The sequence below is a fragment of the Chenopodium album genome, chromosome 26, assembly GCF_948465745.1.
Source record: "Chenopodium album chromosome 26, dcCheAlbu1.1, whole genome shotgun sequence".
NCBI classification, from domain to species: domain Eukaryota; kingdom Viridiplantae; phylum Streptophyta; class Magnoliopsida; order Caryophyllales; family Amaranthaceae; genus Chenopodium; species Chenopodium album.
The window spans coordinates 35,871,823-35,886,019 of record NC_137859.1 but is presented as its reverse complement, the minus strand read 5'-3'; the positions used below and the strand labels follow the sequence as shown (position 1 = coordinate 35,886,019).

The 14,197-nt window shown below is 29.2% G+C and overlaps 1 pseudogene; it reads left to right on the top strand.

Moving 5' to 3' along the window:
- The first annotated feature begins 835 nt into the window (after nt 1-835).
- LOC145618596 (valerianol synthase TPS8-like) lies at nt 836-4,561 on the top strand (annotated as a pseudogene).
- The last annotated feature ends 9,636 nt before the right edge of the window (nt 4,562-14,197 follow it).

Genomic DNA, 14,197 nt, shown 5'->3' with positions numbered 1-14,197 from the left:
TTCTTATTGAATTTATTAGGAGGGAAATAACATATTAGTAAAGTAGGGAAAACAAATTATAATGATTAAATATTTCCTTAATTAATTTGGCAAAAAAGTAAATAAAAAAGGCGGGAAATTATTTAACCAGATTTCGACAAGTGTCATGTTTTATTCGCCTTTAGTATAATGTAACTAGTTCAAAACCCGTGCTATGCACGGTTTTGCAATAGTATTTCATTAATCGTTTAATAGAAACTGTACAAAATGAAATCATTATAACTACAAAAAATAAAAAATAAAAAAAAATTACAACAAACATTGTGAATTTGTAGTACAATTAATGTACGTAAGATGAAAGGAGATTTAAAAATAAAAAAAATTAAAAAAATAAAAAAATAAAAAATACTTTTTGATAATATCCTAAGTAGAGTATTTTATATTATTACGTAGCATTTCTTATTTTTAACATTATATTTTGTAATTTAAATTAGTACTGTTTGGCGTCATTCCGTAATAAATATAATGCTAGAACTTCTCCCTAACATATAGCAACAAACTTCTGTCAATGACAAATAACAAAAAATAATAAAGAACAATAAATAAATAAAAAATTTGGCGGGAAAATTTTGTATAAGGTGGTGACACGTGTACTTAGGGGATAACTACGGGGATTACTTTAGTATAATAGTATAGATAGTATAAGATTGATTAATATGTACAAGTACTTTCCAAGCATTATAAATAGCCATGACATTTATCATTAGTTTTTGTATGAGCCAACCTACCAACCTTCAATAAATTCTTAATTATACAATTAATTACAAAACACATCTTTCTAATTCGCAAGTTAATTATGGGATGTTATCAAGCAGTAGATGTTACATTTAGACCTCTTGCTCATTTTCCTCCAGATATTTGGGGCGAACACTTTGTCACCTTCACTCCTGAAGACAATTTGGTAATTTTATTTATTATTTCAATTTATTATGCTTATAATTATATTTGAATTTTCTATACCCATAAAATTGAAGAGATATTATATTATATGTTTTTTTCCTTCTACTTTAATCTAAGGATATGCAATAATATTTATGGTTCCCTTTTCTTGTGCTACGTTAATAATTCATAATTGTTCAATTGATGTATACTTATATATGTTGATTTGAGCACACCTAGGATCGATCGGGCTAGGTATATACACTAAAGTTTCCATGCACTTTCTATTCTAAAACACTATCATCAAATCCAATTGAGTCGTAACATATGATTATATTTCACCTCATACTAGGATGTTACAACCTTACAATCGACGGTTGTTTATTTCGCTAATTTGCATGAATGAGTAAATCAGTTTTTTCTCATTTGTGCAAATGAGAAAATCTAGCTTATTAAATGATTATGTTATATTTGTCAAAAGGACAGATAAGTAAATAGTAACAAATTAAAAGGTGATGATTATATAGACGAGATTCAATCTTAATTCATGTGGCACCTTTACATTATTTTACCAATTAACTAAGTTGAGCTAGTTAAAAGATGAAACTAGTTCAATCATAGTACGTTTAATTTTTGAAGAGTTCTAATTAATATTTTGTGTTATGGTCTAGAAAATGGAAACATATGCAAAAGAGATTGAACCATTAAAGGACTTGAGAAAGAAGCTACTAATTATGGACAATTCTGTTGATTTGGAGAAGAAGATGAGTTTCATAGATGCAGTGGAACGTCTAGGAGTTTCCTATTACTTTGAGAGTGAAATTGAAGACATCTTGAGCAAGATTTTCAAAGAATTTGCTGCAAAAAATTACAACATCGACTATGATTTATACAACACTGCATGCCAATTTCGCATATTCAGGCAACATGGACACAAAATGCCTTGTGGTAAGACACATACTTCCTACGTTCTTTAATTATCGGAACAACTAATAAAATTTTAACGCTATTCACACATACTTCTATATATGAAAGGTCTTACTAGATTCGTGTCGGTATAGTTTCAAAATATCAACAATGTTTACAGCATTTATTCCTCAAAAATTGAAAATACAAGTTGTTACATACAGTTGTACTCTAGATAATTGCATGTAATTCTCTTGTAAATTAAAATCTAATTGTTATGATGATAAAAGAATGGAGGAAGTAGTACATATGTATATACTTTCTTATGTGTTTTTTTTTTTATTTTTTTTTTTTTATTTTTATTTTTTTTTTTATTTTTTTTTTTATATCTATCACTTATAATTATGAATAAACTCTCACAAATTGCAGATGTATTCAACAAGTTCACTAATAGTGATGGCAAGTTTAAAGAGAGTCTAAGGAATGACATAAAGGCAATAGTGAGCTTGTATGAAGCTGCACACTTAAGGGTATATGGTGAACCTATCCTAGACGAAGCTTTTGCTTTCGCCATGGATGCCTTCAATCAAGTTCACCTTACTCTGAGCTAGCTCGTCATGCATTGAAGCAAGTATTGCACTTTGGCATTCAAAGGGTGGAGAGTCGCCTTTTCATTTCTTTCTACGAGGAAGATGAAACTCGACACGAAACATTTCTGAAGCTAGCAAAGATTGATTTTAATAGGGTGCAACTATTGTATCGTAAAGAATTGAGCCAAGTCTTAAGGTCAGTTCATCCCCTTTTAACTTAACCTACCACAAAGAGGCAAAAATATAAAAACACAGTACATGCACGTGTGTTTGTATTCTAAAGCAGACTAAAGCTAAAGGACATATATATGAGACAATTTTAAAAGGACAGAGAGAATATATGATAGTTCTAAGTCATCTAATATTAGTTTTTGTTCCATAGGTGGTGGCACGACTTGGATTTTAAAACGAAGCTTCCTTATGCGAGACAAAGAAGTGTGGAATGCCATTTTTGGTCAATAGCTATGTACTATGAACCTCAATATTCTCATGCTAGAATGTTACTTGTCAAAGTTCTTCTTGTCATTTCAATACTTATGATGCTTATGGAACATTTGAAGAACTTAAGCTCTTAACAGAAGCATTTGAGAGGTATATATATAAAAATTACACAAGTTTGTCCTAGTATTTTTTTTTTTTAATTTTTTTTTTTATTGCAATCTAGGGCGAAGTGAGTCATAAGTAAATAAATAAAAAAATTTAATATTTTTTTAAAGAAGCAAATAAAAAAGCTTAAGTTTCACATTTGCTAAATAAAACAGGTGGGACTTGAAAGCAATGAAGCAATTTCCTGAAGAGTATATGAAATTAGTTTTTCAATTTGTGTACAACACTTATAATGAGTTTGCCAAAGAGATGACAGAGCGTGGGAAACCGTATGCAGCTAAGTTCGCTAAAGACCAGGTGAGACTTTGTAACGTCTTTTGACAATTAATTGTCACATACTTACATATTAATTGTCACTAATTTGTAATAAGTAGATCAGAATTAATACAACAATATAGTATAAATTCTCCACCATTTACAATTTTATACATTTGAGAAACTAATTGATATGAATTGTAGTTTTGCCTTGCTAGTATGTCTTAATAAAATTGATTAAGATAAACCGGAAATTTTAACTTTCTATGCACTTATCATTTGGACAACACGTAAAAAATAGTGGCATATATATAGTATGTAGTATTAGATGGGAAAATAAGCAATTTTTTTTTTATTTATTTTTTTTTATTTATTTTTTTTTATTTTTTTTTTGTGTTTCCTAATTAGATGTTTCTATAAACTTTGATGTATTCAGGTAATGGATTTGATAAGAAGCTATTACACCGAGGCAAAGTGGTACAAAGCAAAATATGTGCCTACATTTGAAGAATATATGGTGAATGCAAGAATCACAGGGGTTGCTCAAATTCTTACTACATCATCTTTGTTGGGAATGGAAGAAATTATGGAAGTGAAACCATTTAGGCAGATAATACAAGCCCCTAATAAGGCCATTAGAGCTTGTGAAATTATTGGCCGTATCATGGATGATGTTGTTAGTCATGAGGTACGTTGTGTCTCAATAATCATTCTTTTTTTGTCACAACATTACATCTGTTAGCTGACCAATTTGAAAAGTACGCATATAGCATGGGACTAAGGATTCTGGCTGGTTATTTTTATTAATCTTTATATATACAATGCGACATAACTCTACTTAAATTAATTCGATGCTTGCATCTATCCAAATAACACATCTCATGTTATATAATAGGAGGAGCAAGCTAGAGGCCATGTTGCCTCCGGCGTGGAATGCTATATGAAAGACTATAACATGAGTAGAGAAGAAGTGGTGCAAATTTTTAACAAAATGGTTGAAGATGTATGGAAGGAATTGAATGAGGAATTTCTGATCAAGTCTAGCCCTAGAGACGATGACCTTCCAAAGCCAGTGCTCAAACGAGTTCTTAACTTTGCTCGAGTGGTGGATGCCTTGTACAAGGTCATTGATGGGTAAAGAAATTGAACCTATACTCAGCCTATTCCTCTTTAAAGAAATTGAATTGGGTCACCAAATAAAATTTGTACTACTATTTCTAGTAATGTTTACAAAGAGGGCTGCCCAGTTAATCTTCATGATTAACGGTTTTTGTCAATCTTTGCAGCCACGTCAGCATGCTGGCTTTGAGGGAGTCCAGTCAGCAGCCATGTCAGCTGCCCAGTCACATGTTGAAGAATACACTTTGATGGTTATCGTCAACGGCTCCGTCACTTACCCTTTTTTTTTTTTTTTTGACTTGCTTAGTCATTAAATGCATTAATTGGGTAGGTGTATGTATAATATTGACCATGCAAATATAAGGCTTTCACTCTTATATCTTCCCAACCAAGCAACATTTCTTGATTACAAAAATTCATTAACAAAAAACTTGAGTGAGCGATTGAGAAAGGAAAGATAGTGAGGAAAATAAAAAATTCATTAACGAGTACTTTTTTTAAGTACTTATATAGATTATAGAGCTAAAATATTTTAGAAAGTTTGAGTTTATGTAGAATTACTGAATTAGAATTTTTTTTTTTTAATAACAAAATTCTATCTTATGTAAAAATAGGATTCTATTATTATATTTTAAAACATGATAAACCTAAGAATAAAATCGGTTAACAATATTATTTTTTTTTGAAAGACAAACAGAGGAGCAGCAATATTATTTAGGAAAAGGGTTAAATAAACTTTACAAAAATATGTGTCAAAAAAAAAAATTTACAAAAATAAAATAAATTTTATTGCGTACTCGTAATTCATCATAGCAGTAATGGCGTAATAAAGGGCAAGTTTCAAATTTCAATGACTACAGCAAAAAATTTCACAATTAGAAAACACACTTTTAAAAAAAATAAATAAATAAAAATTAGAAACACACTTTTTTAGAATAAAGTACATATTACGTTTAATTGTTTTAAGCTAAGCCTTCAACATTGATCGAAGCCTGGGGTTTAGCAGGATTCAAACCCCTAATGTGTGGTGGGGAGATGGAGTAGAGTGTCTAGTACCATGTGTCATTGGGACAGTCTTCGACCGTGTAGAATTTGGCACAAAAAAATCTTTTATACCAAACTTAGTCAGTGTGAATACGACTTAATAATAATTTTTTTTTTACTGTCATTTTAATTTTAATTTTCAAAACAACGGAATTAAAAAATAAAAAACAAAAACAAAATTGGGGGGGGGGGGGAGGTGGTTTAGCAGGATTCGAACCCCTGATGTATGGTGGGGAAATGGAGTAGATACCATGTGCAATTGAGACAATCTTCGACCGTGTTGAATTTGGCACATAAAAATCTTTTATACCAAACTTAGTCAGTGTGAAGACTTAATAATTTTTTTTTCCTGGCATTTTAATTTTAATTTTCAAAACAACGGAATTAAAAAAAAATTTAAAAATATTAAAAAAAAATTCCGTTAATAAAAAAATATCAAACAAACAACCTAACCCATTTCAATAAGATTATTAACATTAATTAAAAGAAACTCCGTAACAGATTGGAATTATAAGGCTAGTTTGACAGCTTTTACAAAAAAAAAAATACTCCTTTTATGATACCACTGTACCCGAATGAGCATATTACATAGAAGAATCTCTAATTTTATTATTTGTGAAAAAAATTAAACTTACTGCGTAATTATTACTCACTAAAGAAGATAAAAAAGCTAGACAATAAGCTAATTAAAGTATGTAAAAAAATGAGAGATATTATACCTCTCACTTAAATCCCATACAATTAAAGGCTAAATTTGCTAACATCATTTAATTAAGATAAAACAATAATCAAACCAAAAAAAATTATGTATTTTATCAAGTTTCATCGGTAATAATTTTATTTGAAAATTTAATATCATTTTTGAATATTTATTATTACAAATATACAATTACTATTATGCCATGAACAGATAAGCAAAAAGATTTTTTATTAAATGGATTTATAATCTTGTTGTAGTCAATAGCCAAAATCATCATTGAGGTCATAGTTTGAATTCAAACAAGCCTTGCATGTGGAACACAAACTATTCTTGCATGTTGAATTGAAGTCTTGCATGTCCAATACAAAGCTTTGCATGTTTGAGGTGTAGAGTGTAGCGTATATCCTTAAATGACCTACTCTATACTACATACTAGCTTCTTATGCATCACTAGTTTACAACCTATAATTTTTAAAGAAACTTAAACAATGTATTAAAAATGACTTTTGCTAAATTTACAAACATATACTTAACTTTTGAATAATTTACAAAATCATGTATTGATATCAGTACTGAAATTTACTTTAGATACAATAATTGATATCAATTTTGTTAATTCGATACTTTCTCAAATATAATAGCATCCAATATATTATAATCACATTCGTATTTCAATGAGATATAAAATATAATTTAACTCAGTAATTCAACTTTATATATTATAACAAAGTCACACAATAGTACAATACCATGTACGATTATATACATTTTAGTTGAAATTAGAGGATTATATACATTTTGCCTCGTTTCCAACAAGACAACTACACCAGGTGCATGAAGGCCATATAATTGCTTAAAATATTCAACAAATGATGGCCTTGCAAGTCCTCTAACGTTCCAGCAGCAAAGAATTGTGTCACTTGGCATCGCAATACAAGGAGTATTAACAAGTACTAGTGCTACCGATCTTGCGCCGTGAAAGGTAGTAAAATCGACTTTATAATAACCTGCAACATACTCAGCGATAATGTCAAATCCAACCCATATATGAAGAACATGGGGATGTGATGGAGTTTTCAAAAGTCGAAATGCATTTGTAAACGGGCCCATCAACAACCTAATATAGGGTTATGATCTAATTTCAATATAGGAGAATCTATATTTATAATAGGCCTCAGATCTAGAACATGCAAAGCTGGAACTAAATTGTTTGGGATGAATTGTTGGTATCTAAGACACCACCTCAAAAAAATTTCAAATTCATAACGTATTGGGTATATGTTGTGAATGTTGGGTAAATGAGTGGGTGGTGGTACACCACTTCCATCAATTGGGGTCATAAAAAGGTTGTTTAGTGTGTTGTTATTAGGGTTTGAAGGATTAATAATCAAATAAACAATTGTTTCTAATGAAAGTTTTGTGAAACCAGTTGGTTCTCTAGGACCTTTGAAAATGTATTAAAATGATGAGAAATCTATCTCAGATACAAGCCCAGATGGTGGAGTGAAAAACATAAGACCTAAATTTCTTCTACAACGTCTAGCCATTGCAAAAAGGGAAATAAACTAGCAAGAAATTGATAATTTGATAATATATTGACAATCTTGTCAATACTTACCTAGTATATATAGATGTAATTACGCATGGGTCAACATATGTCTTGGTCAAGAAGTTATCATTAAAGCTAAATACAAGTGTAAGACATTTATTGATGGTAGGTACTTCATAGCAATGTAGTACAAGTAACATTTAGTAAAATATGAACTCCTCATTTTTAAATAGTGTTTCAATTAGATCACAAAATAAATTATATCTTAATAATTAAATGAAGGAATTTAAAAATACTATGTGGTATAACCGTGTTAGTAAAATTATTGTGAAAAATATATAAATCAAGTGGGTTTCATAGTACATTGAAACTAAGATATTGAGAAAGAACATTTCATACATACATATTACTTTTCGATTACCATGGAGATCGAGTATTGAGGAGGCGAAAATCCATTCCAAAATATATAGATAACAACCGTGAGCATAAATTAATAGTTGGACATGTTCATTTTCGTTTATCGAAATAGTTATAAAATAAAGTTATTTTGTTCATATCCCTAATAATCAAAAATGTATTTTGACTTTCATTTGATTCAACTAGCTTTGTTGAATGCATCCTACTAACAATTCGAATTCAAAAAGCTTTGTATGAATGTGTTTAACTTTCTTTTTCATCAATTAGCTTACTTAAATGCATTTGACGTTTATTAGATTCTAAAATCTTCGTTTGAATATGTTTTACATTGATTTGATTCAATTAGCTTAGTTGAATGCATTAAACTTTCAATGATTCAAAAAGCTTTGTTTGAATGAGTTTGAAATTCATTTGATTAAATTAATTTTGATTTGTTTGAATGTTCTTTTTACTTCCATTTGAGTCATTAAACTTTGTTGAACGCATTTCACTTTCATTTGATTCAATTTGATTTGTTGAATGTATTTCGCGTTCATTTGATTCGTTGTAAGAATGTGTTCTACATTCATTTGATTCAACTAGCGTTGTTGAATGCATTTGACTTACATTCGATTCAAAAAGATCTGTTGAATGTATTTCACGTTCATTTGAATGCATTTGACTCTCATTTGATTCAATTAGCTTTGTTGAATACAAATGGTTTTCATTCGATCCAAAAAGTCTTGTTTGAATTTGTTTGACGTTCATTTGATTCAACTAGCATTGCATTTGACTTTCATTCGATTCAACTAGCTTTGTTGAATGTATTTCAATTTCATTCAATTCAACTACATTTGCATAAGACTTTCATTTGAAATTAATTTTTTTTTTAGGCGTAACCTAAAAAACAAAATTAAAAATTTGAGCCCTTTGTAAAAATATATGTAATAACTTTTGAAGATATACTTGTACGTATTAAAAACAAATTTCATACGTGTCCCCATTTCCAAATACATGTAGGAACAAGTATAAATAATTTTCTTTGGGCAATTATAACATGGTGCTAGTACTGTCCCAATGGTCCACATATTCACAACTCTCAACATACTTGGATAAGCATAATGGTCAAGGGTTCGATTACTCCCTAACCCCCCCCCCCTATATTTGATGACATTATTAATTTTTTCCAAATAATTTTTATTTGATTTTCGATCATAAATAAATAAATAAAAATTTCCTTTATAAAAATATATGTAATTAATTTTACAAAAATACTCGTACTTATTAAAAATAATTTGAGTACGTGTCCCCATTTCCAAATACATGTAGGAACAAGTATAAATAATTTTCTTTAGCCAACTATAACACGGTGCTAGCACTGTCCCAATGGTCCACATACTTCACAACTCTCAACACACTTCTACGCATAATGGTCAAGGGTTCGATTCATCCTTAGCCCCCCTCCCCTTTTTTATTATCGTTGATATGACATTATGTTATTTTTATCAAATAATGTTTATTTGATTCTCGATCAAATGCAAACAACTTTAAAATTTTCGTTAAAAAAAAATATATGTAATAAATTTTACAAAAGTACTCGACTTATTAAAGATATATTTTAGTAGGTGTCCCCATTTTCAAATACATGTGGGAACAAGTATAAATAATTATAACACGGTGCTAGCACTGTCCCAATGGTCCACATACTTCATAATTCTCAATACTCTTCTACACATAATGGTCAAGGGTTCGATTCCTCCTTATCCTCGCCCCCCTTTTTTTTCAAGGAACTTGTGCACAATAGCTCATTTGATTCAATTAGCTTTGTTGAATAAATTTCATTTTCATTTGATTCAAATAACTTATTTGAATGTGTTTGTTTTTCAATTGATTCATTTACCTTTGTTGATTGCAATTGACTTTCATTTAATTTAATTAGCTTTGTCGAATACATTTGACATTTATTTTATTCAAAAAGATTTATTTGAATAAGTTTGACTAATGCATTGTTTTAATGTGTTTGACTTTAATTTTAATCAATTTTGGAGGTTTATAGTATGTCAATGGTCTCTTTCTTTAAGAAGGGATCAATGATACCCACATTTAAGGGTATCGAATCACTTGAATGTTTTTTACTTTCATTGTATTCAATGTATTTGACTATGACTTGATTCAATTAGATTCATTTGATTCAACTCAAGCATTTCAGTTTCAATTAATTTCAAAAGGCTTTATTTGCCTTTCATTTGATTCAATTAATTAATTTTGACAAAGCTTTGTTTGACTTTCATTTGATTTAATTAGCTTCGTTGAGTGCCATTGACTTTCATTTGATTCAAAAAGCTTTGTTGAATGTGTATGACTCTCATTTGACTTAATTACCTTTGTCGAATGCATTTGACTTTCATTTTATTCTAAAGCTTTTTTTGAATGAGTTTGACTTTTTTATTCGATTCATAATACATTGTTTGAATGTGTTTCACTTTCATTTGATTCAATAAGCTTTGTCGAATGCATTTGACTTTCATTTTATTCAAAAATATGTTTGAATCAGTTTGACTTTCATTTGATTCAATTAGCTCTGTTTGTTAGGTGTTTGACATTCATTTGATTCAACTAGCTTCGTTGAATACATTTGACTTACATTTAATTTAAAAAGGTTTGTTTTAATGCATTTTACTTTCATCAAATTCAAGGAACTTGTGCACAATAGCTCATTAGATTCAATTAGCTTTGTTGAATGAATTTCATTTTTATTTGATTCAAATAACTTACTCCCTCCGGCCCCTAATGATAGTCACTTTTGAAGAAAAATCACGGGAATTAAGGAGAATTAAAGAAAGTACATTGAAAAAGTAACTTTACATTGGGTATGCAAAAAAATAGAGAGAGAAAGTAATTAAAGTACATGGGAAATAAAATTTACACGGGAAAGTTAAATTTGCACAAATATTTATGCAAATGTTAGAGAATTTTGGTAAAAAAATAATATTAATGGTAGTTGAAAAAAGCAAATGTGACTAACATTTTGGGTCACTAAAAATGGCAAAAGTGACTATCATTCGGGGCCGGAGGGAGTATTTGAATGTGTTTGTTTTTCATTTGATTCAATTAGCTTTGTTGACTGCAATTGACTTTCATTTGATTCAATTAGATTTGTCGAATACATTTGACTTTCATTTTATTAAAAAAGATTTATTTGAATGAGTTTGACTTTAATTTGATTCATAAAGCATTGTTTTAATGTGTTTGGCTTTCATTTGACTCGTAATGCATTATTTTAATGTGTTTGACTTTTATTTGATTCATAATGCATTGTTTGAATGTGTTTGACTTTTATTTGACTCGATTAGTTTTGTCGAATGCATTTGACTTTCATTTTATTCAAAAATATGTTTAAATGAGTTTGACTTTCATTTGATTCAATTAGCTCTGTTGAGTGCGTGTAATTGACTTTCATTTGACTCAATTTGCTTTTGTTAAGTGTATTTGACTTTCATTTGATTCAAATAGGTTTGTTTTGTTTGGAATGTGTTTGACTTTCGTAAGACTTTATTAGATATTGTTAAATGCATTTGACTTTCACTTTATTCAAAAAGCTTTGTTTGAATGTGTTTGTAATATATTTCTTTAAATTGCAATATATAAATCAACATCTAAATTGTAATACTCCCTCCGTCCCTAAATTACATTCCTCCTTTCTATTTTTGGTAAGTTTTTTTTTTAGTAAATCAACTCTCTTTTTATGTTTTATATTTAATGCTTTCTCACTCATCCTTACCTAATCTCACTCATAATCCTTGTGCCAAATTACAATGGATATGATTGGTTAAAAATTTTCAATTAGGAGCATGTGATTGGTCCTTTTTTATTGCAAGGGATTGATGACATGTCATGAGTAACAACTAATTTTCTATCTTTGTACTTCCCATTGCATTATCTAATTTTTGTTATTTATCTTATTCTTTCCTCCTTAATTCACGTGTAAATTTCCAAACAGGAATGTAATTTAGGGACGGAGGGAGTATATAAATCAACATCTAAATTGATTTCCATTTGATTCGGCACTCAGTAATTATTTCCCAAACAAACATAATTTAATCCTTAAGAAACATGCACTATGTGTCATTGGGCCTTTAACTAAATGCCAACATAGTTATTGTACATTGGTGTCTTTAGTGAGCCTGTGCGTAGATTATCTCTTTAGGCTGCTTCCTTTGCTAAATTATCTCTTACCAAATGTCCACCAACTCAAAACAGAAACCATAAATTTGTCATTATCAATTTCGTCGTATCTACAATTACATTGAACCGTAACATAAGAAAATAATAAAAATACTAAAATTTAATTAAAAAAAATCAGATAAATATAACACCTTACAAATTTAACTACATTAATAACTTAGATGTTGATTAATATATTACAATTTTTGTTAAAAAAATGATAAATATAACACCTTACAAATTTAACTACAATAATAACTTAGATGTTGATTAATAAAATCAGATAAATATAACACCTTACAAATTTAACTACAATATTAATTTAGATGTTGATTTATACAAATAAAGAAACTAACTATACTTTGGAAAGATGCCTCCTTCTTCCCAAATCAACCTAAGTACAATATTAAATTTACTATAACACAAAAATATTTTTTACTGAAAGTCAAGCAAAGTTTGCATGTTGATTTATACAAATGAAGAAAGTAAATATACAAAGGGAATATGCCTCCTTCTTGCCAAATCATATTCTGCCATTTGTGGGGTAATTACATGTCAACAAACTTGCATGAATTAATGAAGAGATGTTTGACTAACGGAAGAATATGGTTGATGGAAGCAGTGAAATCCAACAAAGCGTGGGCATGTGCCGTGAAGTCCAACAAGGCGTAGGCTTGCACATGCTGAATGCTTAGTCATTGCAATTATATCCAATCAGCTGCTGGAATTGACAATTACATCCTCAACTAATGAAGGGAAAATACCATAAATACCCTTAGATTGACAAAGTTTGTCAATCATGAAGATAAACTTGGAATTTCCCGTTTACAAACAATTTTCGAGTTTTTCTAGTAAAGATTCTAGACTTAAATGTCTGATATATATTGTACGGTGATGTTGTTGTTGACGTTGGTACTTTGTGTTGTTGTGTGATGTTATTGCGTGGAGCTTAATGTTTGAGTATACGCACGAAAGTGTGCGTTGTTTATTAGTAATTTGTTCATGTATTACTAAATATTACCATTTTCCATCTACTCCTATATATCATGTGTCCTAACTCCTAAATTAAGATTAAACTTTTAAAAAAAAATCGAGTGTATAATAATTATTGTACATCCATTTTAAATATCTCTTAAAGTGATCAAAATTTACCCCTAAAATGAATAAAAGTTACCCTAATATGTATAAAAGTAACCCAATACAAATAAAAATAATCTACGTTTTATTGATAAAGAATCACATTTTAAATGACTAAGATTAAATTATTAGTGATTGAAAGTAATTTTATCACTCTTATAAAACTTTTGTTGTTCGATATATAAAAAATATCATATTATGTTCGAGGTTACCCCAAAAAAGGCAAAAAGTTACCCTAAATTGGCTTAAAGTTACCCCTCTAATGCTCGATGTACACATTATTAATGTAAATCGGATGTATACAAAAGTTTTTGTAAATTAAGCATGAAACTTTGTAAACCGGATGTATACAAAATATGTAAATTAAAGTTTTTGTAACAAACTACTCAACTAAGGTTAATTATTTTAATTTTTCTTTCTAATTATTTTTTGACAAGAGTGGTTTATATATTTTCAATTGTGAATTTCTTGTAATTTGTAAGACAAAACCCGTCTAGTTAAGAATTCATAATTAGATGGTATTCTATAAAGATATTAGAGTCGGTTTGGTGTATTTATGTTGTGTTTGTATATTTGGCAAGTTTATCTTGTTAGGATTTTTAGGCAAGTCGGGTTATGTTTTGTATTGATACAATACAAAACATAATCGGATGGAACCAACCCATTTATAATTGGGGTGGCTTAGGCCTTTTATTAATTGGGCTCCAAGTCCAATTGCTTGTCAAAAACAAGAAATATATGACGGATGATTGC